Raw genomic sequence first — 26859 nt, forward strand, 5'->3', positions numbered from 1 at the left:
ATCTCCAAACTGTAAATTGAATGAAGCCTTTTCTTTCCCAAAGAAGCTCCTGACAGCTGTTTTAGTTAAAACAATGATCTAATACAATTATTCACTTTTCAGATGCAAGCAGTATTATTGATGAAACTTGAGTGAAGACTGTCTAATTTGTTGACATTCCATCAAAGTATAAGTGTATATTAATTGTTGGATGAGTGAAATGCTTTAATGATTGCTGTGTACAGTTTTATGTTTAAAAAAATGACAAACAATTATTAAGAACTTGCAAGTAGATCAGTAGGGACATAGGTTGACAACTACTACAAATATATCAAGGGAGTATTAACTAGATAGCTTAGGAAGAACAGTATATTGTTTTTAAGCCAAGAAATGTTTATAAAAATTTAAATACATCAAGGTAGGAAAAGTGGTAGTTACATCACAGTATAGCTCTGTCTGGTCTATTTGATATATCTAGTATTTAGCATATAAAAATCTGAGTTTCATTCTTAGTTAACTCCATTTAGGACAAGGTCATGTTCATCCACTCACCTGAGCTGAAGTTTAGACTGAGAGAATCTAACAACTGATAGCACTGGGAAATTATTGTTCCAGTATTAAACATCATAATTTTAGAACTAACACTTTAAGCAACAATGCTAACCTTATAATTAAAATCTGGAGGTACAATTTTAGGTATGTGTATCCCAGAAGCTCATTTTTTGATAGTGGTGATTATCATCAGCCTTGACTTCAGATGAAGAGTGATTTCAGTTCTTCACCTTTGGTATTCAACTGAAATGTGCAGTAAGTGAACCTCTGATGGAGGCATAATGCCGTATGAAAAATATGAGAAAGGCAGCATTAATTCCAGATGATGGCGTTAGCGAAGTTTAAGTGAGGAATGGGTATTTGAAATGGTAGTGAAATAGGAGGCTTCTACCAGGCAGAGGTGGGATGACGGGGAAGGACATTGCAGGCTGAAGAATTTGCTTGAATCCTTTCTCTAAAGCTGTGTGCACCCAGCCCTGGCTTTTGTCTTCTCTGGTTCCTACCTTCTGCTATTTAACCAGCTCCAAGCTCCCAGAATGAAATCCCTACCTTTCAGTTTTAAGTTTGCATGTTTAGCTTACATTTTCTGAATTGTCCTTTAGGATATACATTTTTTAAAATGCTTATGTATACCAAGGAAACTATTTCCTAAAGGGACATTTTGATAACAAGAACATTGCCACTGGTATTAATTTGCGTATGATGATTCATTGTGACACGTGCTTTATGAGTTACTCTGGCTGGAAATGCAAAGATAACACTAATCAGGGCTTGTCATACATTGTTGAGTTGGAGTATGTTTTATCAATCACTTTCACTCTAGGCAAGCCCTGAAAACTAACAAGGACCACACTCTGTCCTTTATTTAGATGTTTTACGTAAAAGTCTCAGATTTGTTCCCTTTAGCATATTGAACTGCAACTGTTTGCCATTACTTGATGTGGGATTAAAGTAGAAGATGGCAGAGGTACCAGGGCACCTGCATTTTGGAGCGTTCCATAGCAGTCAACCTTTACTAGGTAAGCCTTTGACAAAACAAACAGTCTGTTCACTTTGTGCCTACATTGCATTATGTCATCATGTCAGCTCCTGTGTTTGGCTGCGGCTCTGACCATGTGATTTCTCCCAGCACCCAGGCAGAGGGACCAGCCTCTGTTTGGAACACTTTTTCTCTTGGTGGGAGGAAGAGTACATGGTGACATTTTTTTTTCTTTTAAAGATTTATTTATTTGAAAGGCGGAGTTACAGAGAGAGATAGAGACAGAGAGAGGTCTTCCATCCGCTGGTTCACTCCCTAGATGGCCAGAATAGCCAGAGCTGAGCCAATCTGAAGCCAGGAGCCAAGAGCTTCTTCCGGATGTCCCACATGGGTGTAGGGGCCCAAGCACTTGGGCCATCCTGCTGCTTTCCTAGGTACATTAGCAGGGAGTTGGATTGGAAGTGGAGCAGCCAGGACTCGAACCAGTGTCCATATGTGATACCAGTGCTGCAGGCCATGGCTTTAACCTGTTGCAGCACAGTACTGGCTCCTTTTTCTTTTTTCTTTCTTTCTTCCTTTTTTTTTTTTTTTTTTAACAGATAAGACTAGGATGATATTCTGAATGCCTCTCACCCCTTAGGTGGAATTTAATGTACACTGTTTTAGGAGATCATGTTTGAAAACATTGTGACTATAATAGGATGACATTTGTCTAAAGAAAGGTAGAAAATCCATCATTAAATTGCTTTATTTTAGAAAAAAGGAACTAAAATAAGATGCTTACACTTGTTAAAAATTAATAGCTAAAGGGCTGGCGCCACGGCTCTCTAGGCTAATCCTCCGCCTGCGGCACCGGCACACCAGGTTCTAGTCCTGGTTGGGGTGCCGGATTCTGTCCCGGTTGCTCCTCTTCCTGTCCAGCTCTCTGCTGTGCCCCGGGAGTGCAGTGGAGGATGGCCCAAGTGCTTGGGCCCTGCACCCGCATGGGAGACCAGGAGGAAGCACCTGGCTCCTGGCTTCGGATCAGCGCGGTACGCTGGCCACAGCGGCCATTGGAGGGTGAACCAACAGAAAAGGAAGACCTTTCTCTCTGTCTCTCTCACTGTCCACTCTGCCTGTCAAAAAAAAAAAAATTAATAGCTAAAATAGATGCCTACCATTGTGTATTGGAAAATCAGGGTGGGGGGTGTCATAGATTAATATCAGTCAGACACTGACTTAAAAGCAAAGTAAAAGAAGCCATGTCACAAAGGAACATCCTTGCAATAAACTGCACCAGGATGGCCATGGACCTTTGCCTGACTTAAGGGGACCCACTTTGTCAGTGTCCCCAGGAGTGATGTCACAGAGGTACAGTACGGATTTGCAAGAAACTTGCTGGTAAAGCAGAATAAGTTAGATACAAACTTACAGTAAAATATGGAACTGTCAACTCACCCATTCAGAGTATCCTCTCTGCCAGGTGTGTTAGGTTTTTTCATGTTCCTGGGACATGTCACAGATGGTCTTACTTTAAAGAATTTGATAGGATTTAGGAGACACATTCGTCTCATCAGGAATAGAAAACGCTGGAATTCAAGTCAAGATGCCTGGCCTTCATTTCTGAATCTCCATTTACAAGCTGTAGGACTTTGTGCCAATTACTCAAGTTTTCCAAGTCTTAGTTTCTTCAGACACCCATTTATTCTTTTTAAGGTTGGTTTGAGGATTGGATGAGATAGCAAATGAAGTGCTGGCACGATGCTTGGTATGTATGAAGTATTCAATAAGTAGTCACCGAACATCAGTTCTGTAGAAAATGGCTCTCAGAAAGCCATTATCTCCAGGAATATTTGAGACACTGATGCACTCTAAGATGCTATAGGAAACAAAATGCAATGGTCATAGAATTAACATTGTCTTTAAAGAGCACACAAGTATTTATATTTTTAAAAGGATTTTTTTTCCTTAAAAACCCAAATCACCAATGATCTTCATTGCTGGAATTAGTGGGTAAAAATTGCGTGAAATTCCAGGGTGTTTACTCTACCAAGGGTGCTCCCTGCTCGGAGGGGAAGAGGTACATGCCAGGAGAGGTTTAACTGCTGGGCGGCTCCCTTGCTGGGTGTAGCTGGAATGTACCTCAGGCAGGCACTGCATTCTGCTTGCTTGCTGCATTTTTGGAAGGTGCACCAAAGCTGAGCACTGCTGCTAGGGATGGTCTACTCCTGACCAGGAAGATTCCCAGCGAGGAGTTTAGATGAAGGAATGGAAGGATGGCGCTGTTCCCTCCCAGAGCCTGCGCAAAGGAAGCCACTGCTTGGGCTACCGGGCAGGTGTCCCTGAGGGGTTCCCATTCCTTTTGTCTCTCTCCACCCCATCCCCGCGCCCCCCCCTGCTCCTGCCGCGCCCCCACCCCAAGACCAGCCGGTCCCCCTGAACAACCACTTCTATTTTCTCCTTCCCACCCACATCAGACCAGTTCCACTGTAGGTGCTGAGCTGGAAGTTGGGATGGGAGGGTAGGACGGGGCAGAAACAGGCAGAGGAGACAGGGACATCCCCATCCCTTAAGTTATGACCCTCTTGGATCTTTGGCCTTAGATTTTTATGTGTTTGCCTTTCTCTGTCTTTCGTGGCAAGTTTAAAGGGCTGATGTCATATCCTCGTATTAGTAAGCAAGGGGCCAATACAAACCCTGCCCTGCGTGCCTCTTTACAAAAGGTCAAAGTTCTATACCAAGGAGCTTCTGGACGCCGTTTCTTGCTTCCAGAGCGTCGAGGGTAGGTGTTTCCACCAGCGGAGAGCCGTGATCTCAGGCAGAGCAGAGGCTAGCCAACTGCAGCCTCTTCCGACGTCCTGCCATTGTCAAAGAGCCGGGTTGGCGGGCCGCCGCGCCTGCCTCTCTCGAACTACAATTCCCAGGCTGCCGCGCGCCATTGTCTCACGCATGCGCGGCGCGGCGGCGGAGGGGGAGTCAGCGGCACCGACAGTGCGGTCGTAGTGGGGGAGCCGCTGGCGGCTGGATCCGGCAACTCCCTGGGAGGCGGACGCAGGCGGACCGGCCGTTGCTGGGAACCGAGCGGCGGCTGGCTGCCGGCAGTTCCCGCGGGTCCGTGAAGGAGGTCGGTGGCCGCAGCGGCGCGTCAGGTAAGCTCAGCACGGTGCTTTCCAGGAAGTCCGTCTGAAGGCGCGGCCAGGGAGTCACACCGGCCATGGTGGCTGAAGACAGAGAGGGTGCAGCCTCCCAGCCGTCCGGCTGCGGTCAGCTTTCCTACTGGCCCCTCTCCCGGAGCAGGGGGCCGCTTCGGGCGAACCAGCCCGGGTTGGGGCCGAGGGGGCGCGCCGGGCGTTGCCTGCAGATCGAGGCGCGCGAACCCAGACGAGGATGAATCACTCGGGGCCCAGCCTCCCCGGGTTCGGGACCGGCCCTGCCCTGCCCTGCCCTGCGCTGGCCGGGAAGCTCCTTGCGCCCTACCGTGCCCCACTCGCCCCTTCCCGCCGGCCCAGGCGTTTCTCGAGGGACAATCGTCTTAAAAGGGTTTCTCCCCAAGACTCCTTCAAAGGCTGCGGTTGGTTGAAAGTTGGAAGGAGGGAGAAAGCAAAAAGCCTGGGGCACACCCTTTTCGTGATTGAAATCTGGCTCGTCTTGCGTTCTCGGTTTTGAGCTCTGTCCTCTGTCTTAGAATAAATTCCTGGCTCCCTTGCAGCACAGCTGGATCCGGCTGCGAAGTTTGTGTGTGGATGTGTTTTGAGGACGTGACTGGGTTGTTACATTTTTTTGCTTACAGAGGTTGCTGCATTTGCTCCGCAAGCCAGCATTCTGATTACAAACAGAAATGGGAAACAGCCGCAAGTTCTTTGCTTCGTTCTTCTTCTTTTTTTTAATGTTTAGTTAAGAATCGCATTTCCAACTTGCCCTTGGCTTCTCTTAAAACCAAAAGTCATCTGGTAATGAATACTGCAGTAAAACTTACCCCAGGAGGTCATACTTCAACAGGAAATAAGCCCGTGGAGATTTCGGTTAGTTCTGTGCCGGCTCCCTCCGTTTGTAACATTGTCATGCAGCTCGTGTTTCTTTTTGCTGAGAACCATTCAGATTAATTTTTCGGCAGATTAAATTGATGAATTAATTGGCCTTTCAAACATTTATTAGGCTTACGAAAACAGCTTAGCCCAGGCTCATTGACTCTTGCAAGTTTCTTCTGGTCCCAAGTACTTTTTCTCCCTAGCGCTTCTTTGAAACCTCGAATCTCCTTTAACACATTCCTGCCAAAGGGACAAAAAGGGAAGCTGTGAGCTCCAGGGTACTGTAGCTCTTTAAGCTTTGTCGCTGTTGCACCTCTCAGTATTTCTAGTTTGTTCATCTTTAAAATGAGGTAGTTGGGCCAGATAACCCCAAGATTGATTACAGTCCATAGTATCTTTGATTTTTAAAAATTTATTCATTTGATTCATTCAGGAAATATTGGCCACCTAGGTCATTCCAAGCCTGTTCTAGGCAAGAAGGAACAAATATGAATTCTCGTGGTTCTTACTGACATACTGCTCAATTGTCTCTAATCACATTTTTATGACTAATTTCTGTGTTCTGTGGTTAGCCCAGCAGGCCAAATTACTCTGTAATTAATAATTTCACCTGAAGTTAAAAACATACAGGTCAAATCCCATTACAATTACAGGTAATGGTTTCACTCTAATCAAAGGTTTTTCAAGCCTCGACTACTGACCCCTTTAAATAAAACGCAGCTCATCCTGCCGAAAGGACGCGACTGTTGCTGTGACGCCTTTTGAACTCAGCGTGTATAAATCACTCAGGGCCTTGTAGTGTTGAAGTGGGACCCTAAAGCTGATCCCTGGGGGGGGGGTGCTGCCAGGGAGCACACTTCCAGGAGTGGGGAGATAATTCTGAAGATAATTTAGGCACAAGCGAGTGGTGCAGCGGGCTTAGCTGCTTCTTGGGCCGCCCACATTCTGTGTTGAAGTTCAGATTAGAGTCCCGGCTACTCTGCACTTGTGATCCATCTTCCTGCTCACGCGCCTGGGAGGCAGCAGATGATGGCGCAGGTACTTGGGTTCTTGCCACACCTGTGGGGGACTGGGATGGAATTTCTGGCTTTGACACAGCCTTACCCAGATGTTGTGGGCATTTGGGGAGAGTGAACCGTGGATCGAAGATCTCTCTCTCCCTCCCTATGTCTGTCGCTCTGCCTTTCAAATAAATAAATTTTTTTGCAAGACATCTTAAGGTGTTTATAAGGATTATTTAAAGGCCAGTGCTGATAACTGTCTTACTCAACTTTTGAAAATGATCCTAGGCTGGCGCCGCAGCTTACTAGGCTAATCCTCCGCCTGCGGGACCGGCACCCCAGGTTCTAGTCCCGGTCAGGGCGCCAAATTCTGTCCCGGTTGCTCCTCTTCCAGTCCAGCTCTCTGCTGTGGCCCGGGAAGGCAGTGGAGAATGGCCCAGGTGCTTGGGCCCTGCACCCGCATGGGAAACTGGGAGGAAGCACCTGGCTCCTGGCTTCCGATCGGCGCAGCTCCATTTGGGGGGTGAACCAACAGAAAAGGAAGACCTTTCTCTTTGTCTCTTTCTCTCTAATTTTGCCTGTCCAAAAAAAAAAAAAAAAAAAGAAAATGATCCTATTTACTTTAACAAAGACAGTTGCCTTCACAACTTGTTTTTCCTCTTTTTTCTCCTTTGTTTCTCATTGTTGTATCCTCTCAGCTGTTTTCCCCCTGTCCTCTTCTGTCCCAGTTGTTTGCAGTCAGAGTGATTCAAGTATATATTTTACCCCATCCATTACAAGGCACTGTCTTATGTCTTAGGTGATCCTGTCTGGGAGCTTACTCTGAGATTAGGCATATGTATTTGCTTCTCATTCAGAGCACTTGGAGGAGCCATTTGTAGGGAATAAAAACATGTAGATGTTTAGAAGGAGAGATCCTTCTCAGTTGTAGGGGTGGGAAACAAATGAAGTCAGTCTATTTTCCATTCAGTGTTCATCTGTGTTCTCCGTGGTTGACCTCTATGCTGCTGGAGTGCGTGTGACACATTTACATAGTGTACAGTAAATTTTGTAAACTTACTCTGTTTGGAACCTGAGAAGAGCTGGGTACATGAAAATCAGTTAGATCTGGACAATATCACAGGGAGGACAGGAGGCAGCGGCAATGAGAATATACCTGGCTAGAGACCAGCGTAGGGAGGGTGAGAGAAGACAGGAGGGAAAAATAGGTTTAGTAGGTTTTCCATGTCAGTCTTAGGGACACTGCTATTGCTGTTGAGGCTGTGTTACCATTATCTTCTATGAATCAAATTAATGGGCAAGCTACTCTTAGGCTTTTTAATTGCTGTTAAATTTTAAACATGCTTGGGCTCTCTTGATTAGGATGGGTGGGGAGGGCATTGTTCTCTTGGCTGTAATAATAGTCACAGCACTGTCATCCTCCCGCCATCCACCTTCCTTGCTGATGCTTGACCTAGGTGCTTTCTCAGTTCTGTCAGATTCTTTATCATCGCAAATATAAAATCATACTGAGAGGGACATACAGGAAACAGTTGGGGCCGGTGTTGTTGCACAGTGAGTTAAGCCACTGCTTGCGACACCTCAAGTTCTGAGTCCCAGCTCCAGTTCTTTTTTTTCTTTTCTCCAGAGTATTAAGGTTTTATTGGGGATAGGGCATCCATCAGAACGGTAGGGGCAGAGAGTGCCCAGTCACTTGGACCGGGGGAAAGCAAGGGTACAGGGTTGTATGGAGAGAATGCACCTGGGCAGGCCAGGCGGGCGGCTCAGCAGGGAGCAGAAAGCTGATCAAGCGTTTATAAAAAAAAAAAAGGGGTTTAGCTTTTTCCTTCCCCTCTTCCTCCTGTAGGACCAAAGGATCTGTAGAGAGTAAATTAGCAAATTCCTCCCCAGGTTTGGAGATCCCAGGTGCTGGGCAAAGGACCAGCTCCAGCTTTGATCCAGCTCCCTGCTGATGTGCCTGGGAAAGCAGAAGATGGCCAGAGTACTTGGGCCCCTGCAGATGAGGTTGGAGTTCCAGGCTTCTGACTTTGGCCACTCTGCCTTTCCAATAAATAAAATCTTCAAAGAAAAAAGAAAATTCAGCTAGATCTATAACAGTCTATTGGGTGCTTATTAAAGTTACAAATAATTGATTTGCTATTTATGTAAAATTGTAAATAAATGAACATGCATTCTTAGATCTGTTTCTGTCTAGTCCATCAGGTTATTTATACTAATTCAAGAATAGAGGCCTGAATAACCTGAAGTGATAAATAATTAAAAATGCATGTGTAGTATTCTAGAATTGTATTTGAAATGATCATTAACCTGCATCTTGAAGCAGGTTAATTTTTTTTTGTTGTTGTTGAGATGTGATTAGCATTGAATAAAATGCACATATCTTCAGTGACCAGAACAAGACAGAAAACTCTTTGGCTACCACCCTTTGAAAGGTCGCTTTCCAGCCATTGCCCTCGTCGTCTTCTCCAAAGGCAACCACTTTCTGACTATAGATATCTGACACCATGGATTTGTTTTGCCTAGCCTCAGACTTAACACAAATGGAAATGTAGAATATACATTTTGTAACTGGCTTTTTCATGTGACAGTTTTTTTTTTTTTTGAGATTCAGCATCTTTTGTTGCATATATCAGTGGTTTGTCCTTTTTAATTGCTGAGTAGTGTTCTATTCATCTGTTTTCTGCTTGATATTTGAGTTATGTCCAGATTTGGGCTACTGTGAATGAGGTTGTTACAAACATTGTACAAGTCTCTTGTGAATATGCGTCCATTTCTCTCGGTAAATAACAAGGAGTGCAATGATTAAGGCATTGGGTACATATACACTTTATTAAAAAAATTCCAAATAGTTCTCCAAAAGCATTCACTTATGCATGTGAGTTCCAGTTGCTCCTTATTTTTAGCGTTGACAGTTTTTAGCATTGTCAGCTTTTTTTATTTTACACACACTGCAAGATGTACAGTGGTGCCTTGTTATGGTTTTAATTTGTATTTTATTGATGATTAAGGATGTGGAGTACTTTATCATGTGCAAATTGGCTATATGAAGTCTTCTGTGAAGGTTTTATTCAAGTCTTGGCTGTTTTTATTGGGTCATTCATCTTTTTATTGTTAGAGTTCTTTATATATTTTGGGTACAAGTCTTTTTTTCTGATACGTGTTGACAGTGTTTTTTTCTACCCAGTTTGTTGCTTGTCTACTTTCTTAGTGGTGTGATAAGCAGAAACTTAATTTTTATGATTACTGTAAGCAATTTTTAGATGCACAATAAGTGTTCCTTTTAAACAGTTATTTTATTATTTTATTTGAAAAGCAGAGAGTGTGAAAGATGGAGAAAGATACCGATCTACTGGTTCACTTTCCAAATACCTGCAATACCCAGGACTGGGCCAGGCTGACACCAGGAGCCTAGAACGCAGTCCAGTCTCCCATGTGGGTGGCAGGGACCCAAGTACTTGCCATCATCTGCTGCCTCCCAGGCTGTGCATTAGCAGGAATCTGGATTGGAAGCAGAGTAGCTGGGACTCAAACCAGGCGCTCCAGTAAGGGATGTGGGTTTCCCAAGCAGCTACTTAATTGTTATTCCAACTCTCACATCTGGTTAACGTTCCTTGTGCCTTGGCAAGAAATTTTTACCAATCCAGGGTTGTAAAGATACTGTTTTCTTTTAGAAGCAGTGTTGTTCTAGGTTTTTATTTGAGCCTATGAACCATCTTAAGTTAATATTTGTGTTACGGTGTAAGGTTGGAGTTTAGGTTTCTTCCTTGCTCCTACCCCACTGAGGTATCTATGTGGTTGTTCAGTAACATAAATTAACAGGAACTTTCTTCATTAGATTGACTTGACCTCCTGGTTGAAATACAAGTAACTCAGATGATTTTCAGTTGTTCTTATATTGTCACTTTTGTAAGAACAGGCTGTGAATCTTAAATTTTTATACTCCTCTTCCAGTTTGTGACTAGACTAAGTGTGATCTGGGGCTGGTTACCTTTTTCTTGGTGAAAGAAAGCTAATTATGAATTTGAGCTTTAATGTGGTTCTGTGGCTTTACGGAGGGAACCTTAGCAGCAACTGCACCTGGTCTATAAGCCAGGCAGATTCTGGGGAGAGGAGAGGAGATTGATGCTGCCCAGAGAGAACACCTAGCACTGTTCAAGAGCAAACCAAGGGAATTCAACGTTCTCTTATTTTTTGGCTTGGTCAAAATAGATGTAAATATGTATAACCTGTTTGTTTTAGTTTCCATTGTCTGTTCCAATCCTTTGTGACGCATGGTTCCTAAATTTGCTTTGGAACCATTTCTAAGAAGACAGTCTTGCTACTTTTTCTCCTAGGTTTTGTTTACTGATAACACAATAAAATGGTAACCTTACTTTTTTAGAAGAATGTAACCCCAGCCTTGTTACTCTAATTTCATTTTCCTTGTTTCCTTACCAACTTTATGAATCTATAAAATTTTTATGATTGTAATGCTAGTGTATATGCTGTATTTTGTTTAGAGATTGACCATGATGTAGTGAATGCTGTCTCCCATGTGTTGATCAACCTTGTTATAAAGACAAGACTGGAGATGGAAAAAAAAAGATAACTAGGGAATTTGCTGATGGAGAATCTTGAATCCCAAAGCTTTTCCGGCAGAAAACTCCGATTTTCAAAGACAGCGGAACTCTAATATGGAACAGAGGACTGCTTTGCTTTCCTCGTTTATTCCCCCCCCCCTTTCTCATATGGAACAGCTGTACTGAAATATCATGCACGCACCATACAGTTCTCCATTTGAAGTGTACGACTCAGTGGATTTTAGTGTATTCACAGAGTTGTGCAACCATCTGCACAATCCATTTTAGACCATTTCATTGTACTAGAAAGATACCCCTACCCATTGGCAGTCACAACTCAGTCTCTCCCAGCCTGAGGCAAGCACTAATCCATTGTCTATGCATCTACCTATTCTGGACGTTTTGTATAAATGGAATCATATAATTAATATGTGATCTTTTGTGCTGGTCTTCTTTCACCCTTGAGTTTAACAGATAATTCTGAGAATTACTGAAATACAGTGAAGGTTCCTGCAGAGGAAACCTGACTTGTAAGATCTACTCCCTCGGGTATACCAAATACTCACACATCTCCACCCACTCACTGAGGCAGGAACACAAGCACCAAGACAAACTTACAGTCTACGGTAACTGATACATAGTGATAACCCTTTACAAATAAACAACTTCATGGGGCTTATCTAAGTACTAGCATCACTGTCAGTACGTGCAAGTAAACACAATTCCTGAAGTGTGTGTGAGAAAATGGATGAAAATGTAGTAAGCTGGGAGAAAATGAAGGTGAGTGGATAAGAGTGAACGAAAGTATAATGGCAAGTTGAATTTAAAGTATACTCTCCTGAGGTTCAGAAATACTTCACAGAGCTTTCTACTTTTTTTTTTTTTTACCAGAAGCAATTGTCTGATATGTATATATCATTTGATATGTATAAGTATATAGACCTGTAGGTAAGGTTGTTGTAGTTCCTTAGCCTATTGACCAGCAGTTCCTTTGAACAGAATATTACTACTAATAATTACACAGTAGGGGATTTCCACATGGAAAATTATAGCCAACAAGATATTTTGGCTCCCTGAGTGTAACATTATAACCTTAATGAGACATTGTTAAAGAGTATTCCTTTGATACACATACCAGTGAAGGGAGAGGAGGCCCCAGGAATACATAGCTATATATATATATATAAGGCTGGCTTACAATCACATAGCCCTTACCTTGGGACAAGTGTTGCAAGATTTGATACAAACTCTAGGATCTATTTATTTTCATTCTTGGTGGACTATTATTAACCAAAGTTAATATTCCAAAAGAACTCTGTTTCTCTCTTTAATGTTCCCACTGGGGTTCTAGACATGTTGAAGGGAGTGGGAAGAGGCCTAATTTCATTGGAAACAATATGTATGTGATTACTTCAAAGTCAGGTTCCTCCCCTCTGTATATTTGCTGTTGTCCCTGAAATCTACAAAATTTCTTGGGGAAAATCACAAAAATGAACTACTACAAACCTTCCTGGCTTAACCGCTGAAAGACTTTCTGCGGCTCCTTGTCAAACTAAATCTCACTTCCTCTTCTCCCAGGACCTCAGCCGACATCCCAGGGGAGCTAGGTACAATTGCTGTCCTCCATAAAATAGCCCTTGTCACCGCATTCAGCTCCTGCACCTGCCCTCCTGCCTCAGAGGACACTATATCCTCTTTTTTCCTTTCTTTTCCTGCTGTCAAACCTTAGTTCTTTCCTGTAACTCCTTGGAAAAGGACACCAGGGAAGCTCCTCCATTATTTGAACAGATCCCTGAAAGGTGTGAAAGGACTTGAACCGGTGTGATGAACAGTGGGATCCAGGGGCTGGAGGTAGGAAAGCGTGGAGATGTCCCTCTGTGGCTGTGATAGAGGATGTGTGAGGATCACTGCTTTCCTTCTCCTTTCTCTGGCTCCCCACCTGACTGTCCCCCTTTTTAGTGTGTGCTCTGCTCTCTTTGCTACCTCTGTACTTCTCTCCCCTCCATCTGGTTATTTCTGCCTTTCCCTGACCACCCGCAGTGATCTCTGGTAATAGCATTGCCATTCTTGTGGCAGTTAATTGTATATATTGTCTTAATTTTTAAAAATAGCTTTGTGTGCTTGTTTCTTTTTCCTAGCTAGAATGTATTAGTCAAAATTCTTAGTTCTCAGGGAACACAAACTCACTTAGGCCAGCTTATTAGGGTGACAAGCTGGGAGTTATATTGGGTTATTGTTGTAAGACCACTGAGCTTCTGAAATGAACTACAGCTGGAACCCAGAGCAAGCACTTGGAAAGCCCCTGACCTTCTCGCTCTGGCTTGCATAGATTCTTTGTAGCTTCTTTCTGTGCCTCTGTTCCATTTCAGAATATTAATTTTTTTCCAAATTTTTTATTTGGCTGGCTCAGAGAAATCTTCCATCTGCTAGTTGTTTCCCCCAAATGCCCACAGCAGTCTGGGCTGGCCCAAGCTGAAGCCAGGAGCTGGGATCTCCATCCAGGTCTCCCACATGGGTGGCAGGGAACCAGCTCTTTGAACTGTCACCTGCCGCCCCCCAGGGTGTTTGCATTAGCAGGAAGCTGGAATCAGATGCTGAGCCAGGGCTCAAACCCAGGTACTCCTTTAAGTTAAATTGCTGGGGCAAACGTTGTGGTGCAGCAGGTTGGACTGCCTGTCATGCCAACATCCAATGCAAGCACCAGTTTGAGTCCCTGTTGCTCCACTTCCAATTCAACTCCTTGCTAATGTGCCGGGGAAAGCAGTGGAAGATGGCTGAAGTGCTTGGGCTGTTGCCATCCACTTGGGAGACCTGGATGAAGCTCCACTGTGTCATAGCAGGTTAAACTGCTGCAGCATCCAATATAGGTGCTGGTTCCAAGTCCCTGCTGCTCCACTTCCTATCGACTGTGCCAGTGTGTCTGGGAAAGCAGCAGAGGATAACCCCAAGTCCTTGAGCCCCTGCACTCACGTGGGAGACCCAAATGAAGCTCCCGGCTTCAGCCTGGCCGAGCTCCAGCATTGCGGCCATTTGGGGAGTGAACCAGCAGATGAACGATCTCTGTCTCCCCCCACCCCCCGCCGTGATTCTGACTTTGAAATAAGTAAATCTCTTTAATTGCTTTTACTTCTGCGAAGTGCTTTTGATTTCTCTCATTTGCCATTAGAGGAGACGTGTCCTTTAGCTCCCTTTTAAAGAACTTGTGCCAGAACAGACCTTATGCCCTGGGGACAGTGAACCAAGCATCTTGGCCAATAGCAATGGTTTCTAACACTTCCCTTCTTTCATCAGTTCTACTTCCTTCAGCTATCACCAGTCTTAAATATTAATTTGTTTTTCTTTCCACCTCCACCCCCACCCACCTCTTTCCCAGAAATTATTCTACACACTAGCTGTTTGGTTCTCATTAGTTCAGTAGTTTTCTATCACTTGTATATATTTTTTTCAAAGGTGATCTGTAATGATGTTTTAATATCATGACAAATTTCCACTTTTGAGTCAGAGGTTTTGTCTTCTGTCTTGAAAACCGTGATTAAAAAAAAAAAAAAAAGCTTTGTGTCCACCTCCCTGGACTGCTGACATGAAAAATATTTCAGGTCAAGTCACTGAATTGCTTTTTTTTTTTTTTAAACAGTTTTAAAAACTCCATTTTACCTAAACAGTTGTATGATATGCATATCAAATTACTTTTCCTAGCAAAAACTCTTGAGTGCAGTCTTGGGTCTGTAAGAGGAGAGTCATTGCCTCACCCTTTGCCCTGTCTGTTCCCAAGGTCAACTGTGAGTTTTATGGATGTTGCTTCTGACTACCATGTGGTTACTTCCACCTGCCCTGTGTGGTGGTCATTGTTTCAGCTGTTCACTCTGACTATCATGATGTCTCATTCAGCAGACTCACCACATTTGGGACCCAGGGTGCAGGTGATGAAGCAGTGCCAGTTTCTTGAAGAACTGGTTCCCTTTTGCCCTACACTTGATTGAGAGGAGCTCAGTTTATTCTCTCTTGGGTATTCAGTGCATTTTTTTTTTTTTAAACCCACCTGCAGTGACTTATACTATAACCCCAGGGATTACCAAATCTCTTTGATTGGTATTATATTCCCTACCACCCCCATGAGCATCAAGAGACATTATGCAAATTGTAGGCTTCTGCCTTCTTAAGTATTATAACCACATTTCCCTGTTAGTCTGAAAATTAATTTAATTGTGATAACAAATTAATAGGTCTCCAGGACCCTGCAATTGATTTGAGTAATATCAGTGCTGTCCCTGAAAATCACAGGTGTCCTGTGTATAAAGACGTATAGGAGTGTAGGCCTTGTCCACTGAGGAGCATGCCTGCACATCAGCTGGGGCACCAGGTACGTGAGTCAGTGGCACCTCGTGGGGCTGAGTGGTGTGGCACACCCTGAGCATTGTTCACCTTTAGAGGAGAGCAGGACCACAGAGGGGTAAGAGGAGCAAGGAGAGGCTCTGGAGGTGATGGACTTGAGCCAGTCTTCAGATTATATGGAGTTTGGCTAGAATAGAAAAGTGCAAATTAGGGACGGAGTTACAGAGAATTGTAGGAAACAAGTGAGGTAGCCAGATAAAGTTGAAGCCCTGAAGAAGCCAGCCTCATTCTTCCAGCAAGTAGGAAGAGTAGTTTTATCTGAAACCCAAGAAACCTAACAAATTCTTAAGGCGTGATATATTAAAGCCCTGCTTCAGGTCTCCATGGACAAGATGTATTACATCAGGGAAACTGGAGCTTAGGGTCAAACAGGCAAGGAGTTTGGAGCCTGGGAAAGAGGACTTGGTAAAGCAGTGTTTTTTACTTCCTCTCTCTGTGAGGTTCCAGAAATTTCTCTAGGTCCTGGAACCTTTCGTGGGAAGGGGCAGGGTCCAGCGATACAGGGCTTTGAAGGCCTGTTGTTTCTCCTGATGTTTCCTTAGGGAAAAGGTCTTGAGGAAGAAAACACCCAAAATTGGCTTCAATCCCAGTTTCAGAGTTTCAATTAAATAGGGCCGTTGGTCCCAAGCTGTGGAATTTGGGAGAATATATAATTATATACCTCTTTAAGTGATTTCTGCTGTTGATTTCATAGATTGTTAGTTTTCTAAAGAATTGGTGTTCTGAAAGTTTCTTAATAGGACTGTTAGAATAGTTAATGGGTCTTATTTATATTTTTCTACCAAAGCCGTGTTTGCTATTACCTGGGTGTGGTACTTTTGTTTTTTTCATACATCACATCAAAAGGCATGTATGTACATGATTTAATTGACATCTAAATTAAAAACTTGCCAGTGCACGTGACACAGCTCTAAAGGTCCCACTGAGTATGTGGTGATCTCTGGGTGAATACTCTCCTTGTAACCCCAGCTGTCCAGTTTGTCTCTGGTTCTTGTAGAGCCTTTCAGAGTTATTCTCAAGGCATTTATTTTTAAAAGCTGAGTGTTTAGGTTTGGAAGGAACTTAGGGGTCTTTTGTTAACAGAGTTTCTTGCTGTAATACAGAAAAGCGGGTCAAATGTGAGCAATGGATGTGAATGAATAATTCTGAAATTCCTTAGGCTCTCACCTGAAATTTAAGCCCTTATAAAACATGTTTCCCAGAGGCTTCTTTGTGAAATTCCAAATCCATTTTCCCAGCCTATCTTCCTTATTCTAAAATCTTTTTTCTAGTATATTCAAATACTGCCCTCCTCTGAGAGTGATTATAAAATTTAACTAAAATTAAAAAGCTGTAGTTATATGCTTTTAAGTTTATTTTAATAAGAGAATTAAATAAAGATCAAGGTAGAAATGAATGTACTTTAATATTTTAACTGTATTAATAAAATATTTTATTATTAAAACTTTTGCATTCATTCCTGTGATTTATATGTATTGAGAATTCATGTTTGCATAGAAACATTTCTAATTCTATTATGAGTATCAGTGAGAAAATAGGAAATGAGCTATGTAGGAATTTGCTTTATGTGGTGCGTTTCCAGGAAAACATTTATTAATATAGTCATACCATTTTAACTTTGTTTTTTCAAGTACTGAAAAAATTGGCTCAAGGTTCATTTCATTACTTTTCTCAGTTTTTAAAAAATCTATCTGGTTCTGGTTTTTCAAGTCACTTCCTGAAATAATTTATTTTTTCATGTGTGTGCTTATCTAGCATGATTCAGCTTTCCTATTTTTCCTTTCTACTTAATACATTGTTCATCTTGGCAGTGATGAAGAGAAGTAAGTATTTTTTCCAAGATGAAATGAGTTAAATGATGTTTGCTCAGCATCATAGACTGTTGTGAGGGCTGGAAGAGGCCTGAGTCCGTAAGGGCCGGGGATAAACAGCTTCCATCTGTTCGCCCGTTTTCGTCTTCTGGTAGTGGCTGCACAACACTGAGGCAGAATCTGTGCCCAGTGGGGAAAGTCTGTTTTGCTGTCCTTGTGCTGTGCGTGGAGGAGTTGGCATTCAGAACCACTACTACGTTTTGGCTAGTCATCTTCTAGCCCAGGAAGCTGAGAAGTGGACTGACTTGATCAAGGTCACTGAGCCCTTAGATCCACAGGTCTGCTGGCCTCCCGTTCCATGCTTTGATTCAGTTCTTTTCCAAAGAATTCTAGTTTCCTTGGAGTTTGTTTTTTTTTCTCCTCTGGTGGTAGCTGAATTCTGCTAGGTATTTAAGTTTGCAGCAGTCTGTTACAGATGTTAGATAAGGGCTTTGGAATATTCATCAAGGCATCAAAAGGTAGAAAAAAAAGGAGCTTGATGATCATTAATCTAACAAAAAAATTATTTGTAAGACTGAAGGTTTTTCCTTTTAACTTAAAAAGGATACTACTGTCTTATCCCTATTATGATCCAGCCAGACCCACCTTCCCAAATGAAAAGGCAAAAAATTTAAAAATTTTATTAGAAAGGATGGATTTTGTTAGAAGAATTTTGGGGTCAAAACCAAAATCTGGTCTTTAAAACACTAGTAGAATGAGACAAGGCAGTGGTTTACTTAAAGAACTTCTGACTTTAGGCTTTTGTCTGCTGTACTGCTTGGCATTTCGGACAAGATAATGTGTTATTTTGCAGAAAATCAACACAAGCAACAAAAGTAGCTATATACTGTGAGTTATCTTGCCATCACTGATTTAGCATCTTCACATTTAAAACAAATATCTTCTCTGCCATATTCCACAGCTCTGTGCTTACTTTGGTGTTTTTAATGAGTTCTTTTACCTTCCCTCATTAAATCTCTGGAATACTTAAACAGTTTTCATTTAAAGTGTTTTGATGCCTTATTAACTGTTCATCAGCAAATTTGCCAGTATTATTAACCATAATTGTATACATTTTCATTCAGGCACATTTTCTTGAGAACAGTTTTCTGTCAAGACAGTTTTTTTTATCTTCTATCTGTGAGAATGTTTTTAATGTACACATTTTCAGTTGAACAGTGGTAAATTTGCTAGTCTTTATCGTCACAGTTATTAATAAAAAGTATTGCTAGAGGATATGTTCTGTAAAACCATGGGTATGAAAAAGAAGTAGAGACAGATATCCAGGAATGGCTTCTCTTCAGTGCACCCTTTGGGCTGTACTCTTGTGGTGGAAGTGGCAGGATTTCACTTTTTTTTTTTTTTTTTTTTGACAGGCAGAGTGGACAGTGAGAGAGACAGAGAGAAAGGTCTTCCTTTGCCATTGGTTCACACCCGAGTGGCTGCATTGTGGCCAGCGCACTGTGCTGATCTGAAGCCAGGAGCCAGGTGCTTCTCCTGGTCTCCCATGGGGTGCAGGGCCCAAGGACTTGGGCCATCCTCCACTGCACTCCCTGGCCACAGCAGAGAGCTGGTCTGGAAGAGGGGCAACTGGGACAGAATCCAGCGCCCCGACTGGGACTAGAACCCGGGGTGCTGGCACCGCAGGCGGAGGATTAGCTTATTGAGCTGCGGCGCCGGCCCACTTTTGTAAATTCAGGACACCAAAGTATATCAAAAGAAAATGGGAAAGTATTAAATGTGTACCTAAGTTTAATATACAATTGTATATTTGTTCCATTTGTGTTACATCTTTGTAAGCTCTTCTACTTTGAGAAATATTTATAAAGAGAAGAGAGAACAAGAATCTCTTACGTAGTTTTCTCAAAAATTTTTTCCTCTCATCCTCGTGATCCTTTTCCCTCCCCCACTTAATGCCCCTCTTGTGATAGCAACTTGGTATATACAAAGATATATTAATTTGAAGGTGGGAACACTGGTAAAGTTTAAAAAGGGGCTGGCGCCGCAGCTCACTAGGCTAATCCTCTGTCTTGCCGCGCTGGCACACCGGGTTCTAGTCCCGGTCAGGGCGCCGGATTCTGTCCCGGTTGCCCCTCTTCCAGGCCAGCTCTCTGCTATGGCCCGGGAGTGCAGTGGAGGATGGCCCAAGTACTTGGGTCCTGCACCCCATGGGAGACCAGGATAAGTATCTGGCTCCTGCCATTAGATCAGTGCAGTGCACCGGCCGCAGCGCGCCGGCCGCGGTGGCCATTGGAGGGTGAACCAATGGCAAAGGAAGACCTTTCTCTCTGTCTCTCTCTCACTGTCCACCCTGCCTGTCAAAAAAAGAAAAAAGTTTAAAAAGGAGAGCATTTTAGAACTTAGAGGTCCTATTTGAATATAAAAACCTGGGTTGAAGTCTAGGACTTTAAAGAGGGGTGAAGCTGAGAAGATACTACCTTTTGTTTATTGTGTAAAATGCAGCTTGCTCTTTGGCATGATTTCTTCTAGGCCTAGCCTAATTTGTTTGAGTATTTTGTATATAACTTAGTGCTTAATAATTTCGTGGATTAAGAAAGTTCTCTTAAGAGGAAGAATGAGTCATAGCAGTACCTCCCTTTGTGGGGAGGCAGAGGGGAGAGAAAGAAAACCCTCAGATTAATCTCTCCATTGTACACTTGGAATGGATTCAGCGTTTTGATTGATGGCTGAGCACTGATAAGCCTTTCCTGCAAGCCATCTCATAGCATATTTGGTTTTATCCCCAGTAGAAGGCTCTTTCAGGTTTACCAGCAGAGATAGAGAGCTTTGTAACCTTACTACCCTGAGAGACTTGTTCACATGATGTCATTTCTTTTTTAAGATTTTCTGAGTTTACAGCATCTTTTAGAAAAGTTTCAACATTTCCCTGGTCTGCTCAATCTATTAAACAAACAAACAAACAAAAAAAGCAAAAGCTTAAGACTGAGAACATTTGGTACTGAGAAACTGGGTATGCAAAGGGTGTGACTATGGTATTCGTCTTTGGTACGTGGGGCTCCTCTCTGACCTCACTTTGTATCTGATGCTGCAACTCCACCAAGAAGTAAAAGAGAAGGTGGCCTAGGAGTAGGAGCTGGTTTGCTGCTTAGAGGCAGAAAAGGAAACGAGGTTCTCACATGGGAGCCATACAGTCTTTCAGCAGGGTCCTTCTGAAAGATTGTTTCTGAAGTAGTATGAGTAATCTGCTAAGTATTTTCTTGTAATAGTTACAGAAATTATCTGGCTGCTTTCTACTTTTAAGGTTTCTCTCAATACCCTGCTTTCAAGTAAATCTCATCTCTGTTCTGGCTCTAATGAGTTTTTCTGAGCTGCATTCAGACGTCAGACTATTTTCTTTCCTTATGCTTTTGGGATCTATAGATTACATTTTTAAAAATTGGAAATGGGGGCTGGCACTGTGGCATAGCAGGTGAAGATGCCGCCTGCAGTGCTGACATCCCATGTGGGTGCCAGTTTGAGTCCCAGCTGCTCCACTTCCAATTCAGCTCTCTGCTATGGGCTGGGAAAGCAGTAGAAGATGGTCCAAGTCCTTGGGCCCCTGCACCACATGGGAGACTCAGAAGAAGCTGCTGGCTCCTGGCTTTGGATCGGCGCAGCTCCACCTGTTGCAGCCATTCTGGGGAGTGAACCAGTGGACAGAAGATCCCCCTCCCCCTTCTCTCTCTCTGTAACTCTGCCTTTCAAATAAATAAATAAATCTTTTTAAAAAAAAAATTCAAAATGGCATCAGTAGTAGTGGCAAGGACAGGGTTGCTTAGCTGATCTCATACTTTGGTGGCTTAGTTTCTATTGAATGTTTACAGAAAATAATCAGCCACCGTTTTCTCAAACTTCTATGGGCAAAGCAGCTCTCTCACCCAGAGGCGCCCATATTTAGGTCAGCCATAGCATTGCAAAAACACCCCAGAAAACATTATTTAAAGTACTGTTAAGCTTTGCTGTGTCCTGTGAACCAAACAGAAAAGTTAGCATCCAATGTGTTTGTTTATGCATTTAAGTAAAAAAATCATGTTTACCATAAAAATAATATGCACTGTATACAACTAAAATAAAATGAGTTTCATATTTTAGAAGGTCAGTACCATGTGCCTGTACAGGGCTTCAGACATGGTAAACATTACTATGGTCTGAATGTGGATACCTGGCAAAACTTGCAGGTTGAAACCAAATTGTCAACATGATAGTATTCAGAGGCGGGGCCTTGGTATGTGATTAGGTCATGGGGCAGAGCTCTGATGGATGGGATTAGTGCCCATACAAATGAGGTGTTAGAGAGCTGCCTCACCTCTTCCACCATGCAAGGAGCAGCTAGAAAGCAGCACTGCGGAAGAATCAGAGAGTAGGTCTTCACCATACTCTAGGCTGCTGATTTCTTGACCTCCAGAGCTGTAAGAAATAAATTTTTGTTTTTTATAAACTACCAGCTTAATACGTTTTGTCATGCAGTCCTCATGGGCAAAGATAGATACCGAGTACATTTTTTAATTTTGGTTGGTGTTACCCAGAGACATAAACTTATAAAAAGGAAATGACTTTTAGAGATGCTAAAAACTCCCTTGCAGTTGAAGAATCTGCCACCTGTTGTCCCTGGTAAATTCACACTCAACCCATGCTTTATGATCCTCAGGGATCAGTAGATTTTTTCTTTACTTCAACCTTCTCCATGAATGTGAATGTTCCGCAGACCAGCAGAGATGAAACTCAAGCCTCAAATAAGAAAGCATTTAAATGCCTTAAATGTTAAAATCTCCAGGCAGAGATAATTTATTTAACACTGTTTCCAGATTAATTCTGAAGCTAGATCCAAACAAAAAAGAAAATGTTGATTTAAATTTTTTTTAACCAAAGTAAATTAAAGCAGACTCTTAGGAAATTACTGGATCATGAACCATATCCAGTTCAAAAGGTTACTTGGATATTTATCCTAGAGGGAACATTTGATCCTAACTACCAGTATATAGTATGTGTCAACATTGAAATGCTTTTATTTAAAAATAAGCATGTATAATTGCCAGAAATTTCCTTCAGTGTGGAAAGATGATGATAATACCAATTAATTTTTTTAAATATGTATTTATGTACTTGAGAGGCAGAGTTACAGACAGAAGGAGAGACAGAGAGAGGTCTTCCATCCACTGGTTTACTCTCCAAATGGCTGCAATGGCCAGAGCTGGGCTGATCCAAAACCAGGAGTTTCTTCTGGGTCTCCCACATGGGTACAGGGGCCCAAGCATGTGGGCCATCGTCCACTGCTTTCCCAGGCCATCTGCAAGGAGCTGGATTGGAAGTGGAGCATCCAGGACTCAAGTTGGCACCCACATGCGATGCCGGCACCTCATACAGAGGCTTAACCTACTGTGCCACAGTGCTGACCCCACCAGTTAATATTTGAAACAAAAAAGCAGAGCTGAATTTAATGCTCTCTCTAATAAGGAAGAGCTGTGCCTGCCAGGCAGTTTTTCCGAGCAGAGGAGGCCAATTTTGTATATAGGATTTGTGGAACTTGGAGATTGATGAACTTTCAGAGGCCATAGTAGGTTGACATCACCTGAAAAAGCATGATGAAGATTGCTGGACTGGCATTTGGAGGATGATTTTTTTTTTTTTTTTTTTTTTTTTTTTTTTTTTTTTTTTGCAGGCAGAGTTAGAGACAGAAAGGTCTTCCTTTTTCTGTTGGTTCACCCCCCAAGTGGCCGCTACGGCCGGCATGCTGCGCTGATCCGAAGCCAGGAGCCAGGTGCTTCCTCCTGGTCTCCCATGCGGGTACAGGGCCCAAGGACCTGGACCATCTGGGACAGAATCCGGCGCCCCAACCGGGACTAGAACCCAGTGTGCCAGTGCCGCAGGCAGAGGATTAGCCAAGTGAGCCACGGCGCTGGCCCAGAGAAATTTTTACTACAGTTGATCTGTTCCTGTTACTACCAGTTGGCTGATCTTCGGTAGTGAGTGGCTGGCAATGATTGATAGATGTGCAAAAGCAAATTATTGGTCACCTTTTGATGACTGCGTATTACCAAAGCTATAGAAAAAGTAGATCTTTTTCCAATTTTGTATAATTTGTGTAATTTTTAGCACAAAATACATGTAATTATTTGTGTAAAGCAAGTATATATTTAAGCATTTTTGAGATATAACTTAAAGGAAATCATAAATATTTGTACAGTAAATCCTTGTGTGACAGCCATCCAGCAATACAGCACATTTCTGTCACCCTGGAATGTTCCATGTATAATTATCCCTCCCCCAGTAGGTATTCTGATACCCATTCCCATGGATTAGTTTTTGGCTGCTCTTGAACTGTATATAAGTGAAAATCTGTAATATTTCTATTCCTCTTAGTGCCTGAGATTTGTTCATGTTTTTGTATGTATTAGTAGTTGTTTTTTTATCACTATGTACTATCTCCTTATGGCTGCATCACAATTCGTTTGTGTAAACTTCTGTTGATAAGACGTTTGGGTCATTTGGGGATATTATAAATAAAGCTCCTATAAAGATTTGTGTACATTTTTTTAAAAAACACTCATTTCTCCTGGATATACAGCTAGGAATAAAATAGGCAGTGTCATTATGGTACATTTTGTTCTTATAGATGCTGCCAAATTATTTTCTAAAGTAGTTGCATCAGTTTGCACTTCACCAACAATTTGAGAGTTCTAGTTTCTCCGTACACTTGCGAATACTTGGAATTGTCATTCTTTTTAATGTCAATGCATGGTATATTTATTTATTTATTTTTGACAGGCAGAGTGGACAGTGAGAGAGAGAGACAGACAGAGAGAAAGGTCTTCTTTTTGCCATTGGTTCACCCTCCAATGGCCACCGCTTCCGGCGCGCTGCGGCCGGCGCATCACGCTGATCTGAAGCCAGGAGCCAGGTGCTTCTCCTGGTCTCCCATGCGGGTGCAGGGCCCAAGGGCTTGGGCCATCCTCCACTGCACTCCCGGGCCATAGCAGAGAGCTGGCCTGGAAGAGGGGCAACCGGGACAGAATCCGGCACCCCGACCGGGACTAGAACCCGGTGTGCCGGCGCCGCAAGGCAGAGGATTAGCCTAGTGAGTCATGGCGCCGGCCTATTTTTTAAAGTTTGATATTTGAAAGGGAGAGGACAGCTGTTCCATCCACTGGTTCTCTCCCCAAATGCCCTCAATAGCCAGGTCTGGGCCAAGCCAAAGCCATAAGTCAGTAAATCCACCTGGGACTCCCACATGGGTGTCAGGAACCCAAGTACTTGAGCCATCATCTGCTGCCACCCAAGATGCACATTAGCAGGAAGCTGGAGTTAGAAGCAGAGCCAAAATTTGAACCAGGCACTCCATGTGGAATGCACGTGTCTGTCTTAAGCAGCATCTTAACCACTGTGTCAGACTGCTGTTTGTAAGTTTGATTTTCAGAAGAGAAGTCCAGATTAGAGATGAGAATTGTCACATGAAATCAGTCAGGAAGAGAATCTGTCCAAGGGCTTAAGTCCTGGGGTCACTCCAGCACATAAAGACGAGGAGAAACTAGCAGAGAAGAATGAGATAGAGCAGCCAGAGATGAGGACAGAGCAAGAAAAACAAACAAACAAAAAACGATGTCCCCAAAGTGAAGAAAGTGTTTTATTTGCAGGTGCTGCTTTTGTTAGATCTTGTAAGATGACGATTGAGCATTGACAGTTGGACTTGGCACTTCACAGGACATTGCTGGCAAGATCAGTTTCAGTGGAGTGAATGGTGGAGGTAAAAGCCAAATTGTAGACGACTTGAGAGATTAAAAGGGTGAGTATTTAGGGCTACTAAATACGATTCTTTCAAGGAGTTTTTCTCTGGAGAGGAATGTGAAATAAAAACAAGGTTTGTTTTTAATTTGAAAGTATATTTCTGTCTTTGCTGATGGGCACAGTCCAGTAAAGACTTTGTATAAGTGAGCAGGGCTGGGATTTGGTCACAAGAGGCAGGATTGGCCTTAAATGAGAGCCTGGACAGTTTAATTCATAAAAGCGAAAGGGAAGGTAGAGCGTATGGGTACATGTGTGGGTGGTTTGGTAGATATGTTAGGAACTTAGATGTCTTTTTATTATTGCATCTCTGTTCTCAGTAAATACGAAGGTCAGTTTGTTAATCAGAGTGAGAAATGAGCAGTATTAAAGGGTTGAGGTGGGAAAAAAATAAGTAAAGTCATTTAAGAGTGTGGAAGAGGGACTGGTCTAGAATTGGAAATGTAGTAGAATTGCCAGGCAGCACTTCTTGACATTGGTGATAATAAATTCTAAATACGGTTGAATGGTTTTCTGTAGTTTAATCTACCACTCTGGTCCTGGTTAGGAATAGGAAGAGATAGTTTTAAGCAGAGTTGGGGTTTTGCCAGAGGACTTGCAGACAGAGAGAGCCAAGGATGTTGAGTTATGGCAGGATATGCTTATTGGTGAGAATAAGAACTAGGACCATCAGAAGAGCAAAGGGCAAGGAACTCATAACCAGATATTAGAATCAGCTGCATATATGATTAAATTTGTGACCATCTCTTCTAAAAGTTTGACCAGTAAACATTGAAAAATACTGGGAAGAAAATAAGTTAGAACAGTTGTGTGATTTTTCTTAATGTCAATTTATTTGCTTATTTCACTTTTTAGATTCAACCCTTTGCAAAGATGATACCAGACATGGTATTAACAAAGACATATGCTTTGAGTTAGCCTCCTCATTTCTTTATGGAAAAAAAATGGAAATTCATCAGAACTTATATTTAACTTCAGAGATTCGATGACTGGTGATCACATATTTTGTTTCCTTTTTAAGTGAGGAATATTAGCAGAGAACGCTGCAAACCAAGCTGAAATGGGTTGACACTGAGGGAAAAAAAGGAATAGTATAGAGGCTGGAATGTATTAGTAGAAGTATCAAAGGCTGATCTTCAGTCCCCATTTATTATAATAAGGGGTATAGCGTTAGGAAGCAAGATGGTACTAGGTACCTGGGGAACTAGCAAGGAGGAACTACCAAAAAGAAAATGGAGACTGATACTTGATCCAGTTAGTTCCAATTAAGTCTGACTTTGAGCCACTGGGTGCTGTATCTGGTGATGGCAAGTCAGTGAGGAGTAAGATCTTGGAGAAAAGCTCTGCCCTGGCGAATGGCTAACTCTAATACAGTGTAACTGTTGGTTTGAGTGAGACTGAGGGGAGCTTTGAAGAGGTAGCTGGGATAGGATTTCACATCATGGTCAGGCAACAGCTTTGTCTTAGCAGAGATCCAATTCCAGACTACCAATAGATATATAGTCTCCTAAAAACTACTAACTTTAGTCATAAAAGCCTGGTACATATGCCAAAATGTCAACTTGCCAGTTTACCGTGAGGAAAACTGCATGGATAGCCAAGTTTTAATGAGAACATGACTTGGTGAGGATGGAGAAGAAAAAAGGGGAATATTTCAGAGAAGATAGGTTATTTCAGTGGGGGCCTTGAAGAGTGTGTAAGGGTTTAGTTAAGGACAGAGGTATGTGGGCAAGAATACATATTTTTTTTTCTGGAGAGGGA

The 26859-nt window shown here is 42.6% G+C and overlaps 1 protein-coding gene and 1 long non-coding RNA gene across 6 annotated transcripts in view; one reads left to right on the forward strand and one right to left on the reverse strand.

Moving 5' to 3' along the window:
- Window positions 1–3173: 3173 nt before the first annotated feature.
- On the reverse strand, window positions 3174–4397 carry LOC108178256 (uncharacterized). The gene is made up of 2 exons (XR_001794987.4): window positions 4228–4397; window positions 3174–3368 (listed from the first exon to the last, which is right to left on the reverse strand). It is a non-coding gene; the product is annotated as an uncharacterized LOC108178256 (long non-coding RNA).
- An 82-nt stretch (window positions 4398–4479) lies between these two features.
- Window positions 4480–26859, forward strand: part of TMOD3 (tropomodulin 3) — a 77079-nt gene continuing 54699 nt past the window's right edge. For 2 of the 5 annotated variants that reach the window (XM_008268998.5, XM_089310344.1), the window contains exons 1-2: window positions 4480–4638; window positions 24951–25099. The gene's annotated coding sequence lies outside the window, so the exon portion shown is untranslated. Of the gene's footprint in view, window positions 4639–6400; window positions 6556–24950; window positions 25100–26859 lie in introns of those variants that run through there. The other 3 variants (XM_002717761.6, XM_089310345.1, XM_089310343.1) reach the window with 2 other exon arrangements.

This window comes from Oryctolagus cuniculus, chromosome 12 (genome assembly GCF_051225735.1).
Source record: "Oryctolagus cuniculus isolate XC-2025 breed Fujian yellow rabbit chromosome 12, ASM5122573v1, whole genome shotgun sequence".
NCBI lineage: Eukaryota > Metazoa > Chordata > Mammalia > Lagomorpha > Leporidae > Oryctolagus > Oryctolagus cuniculus.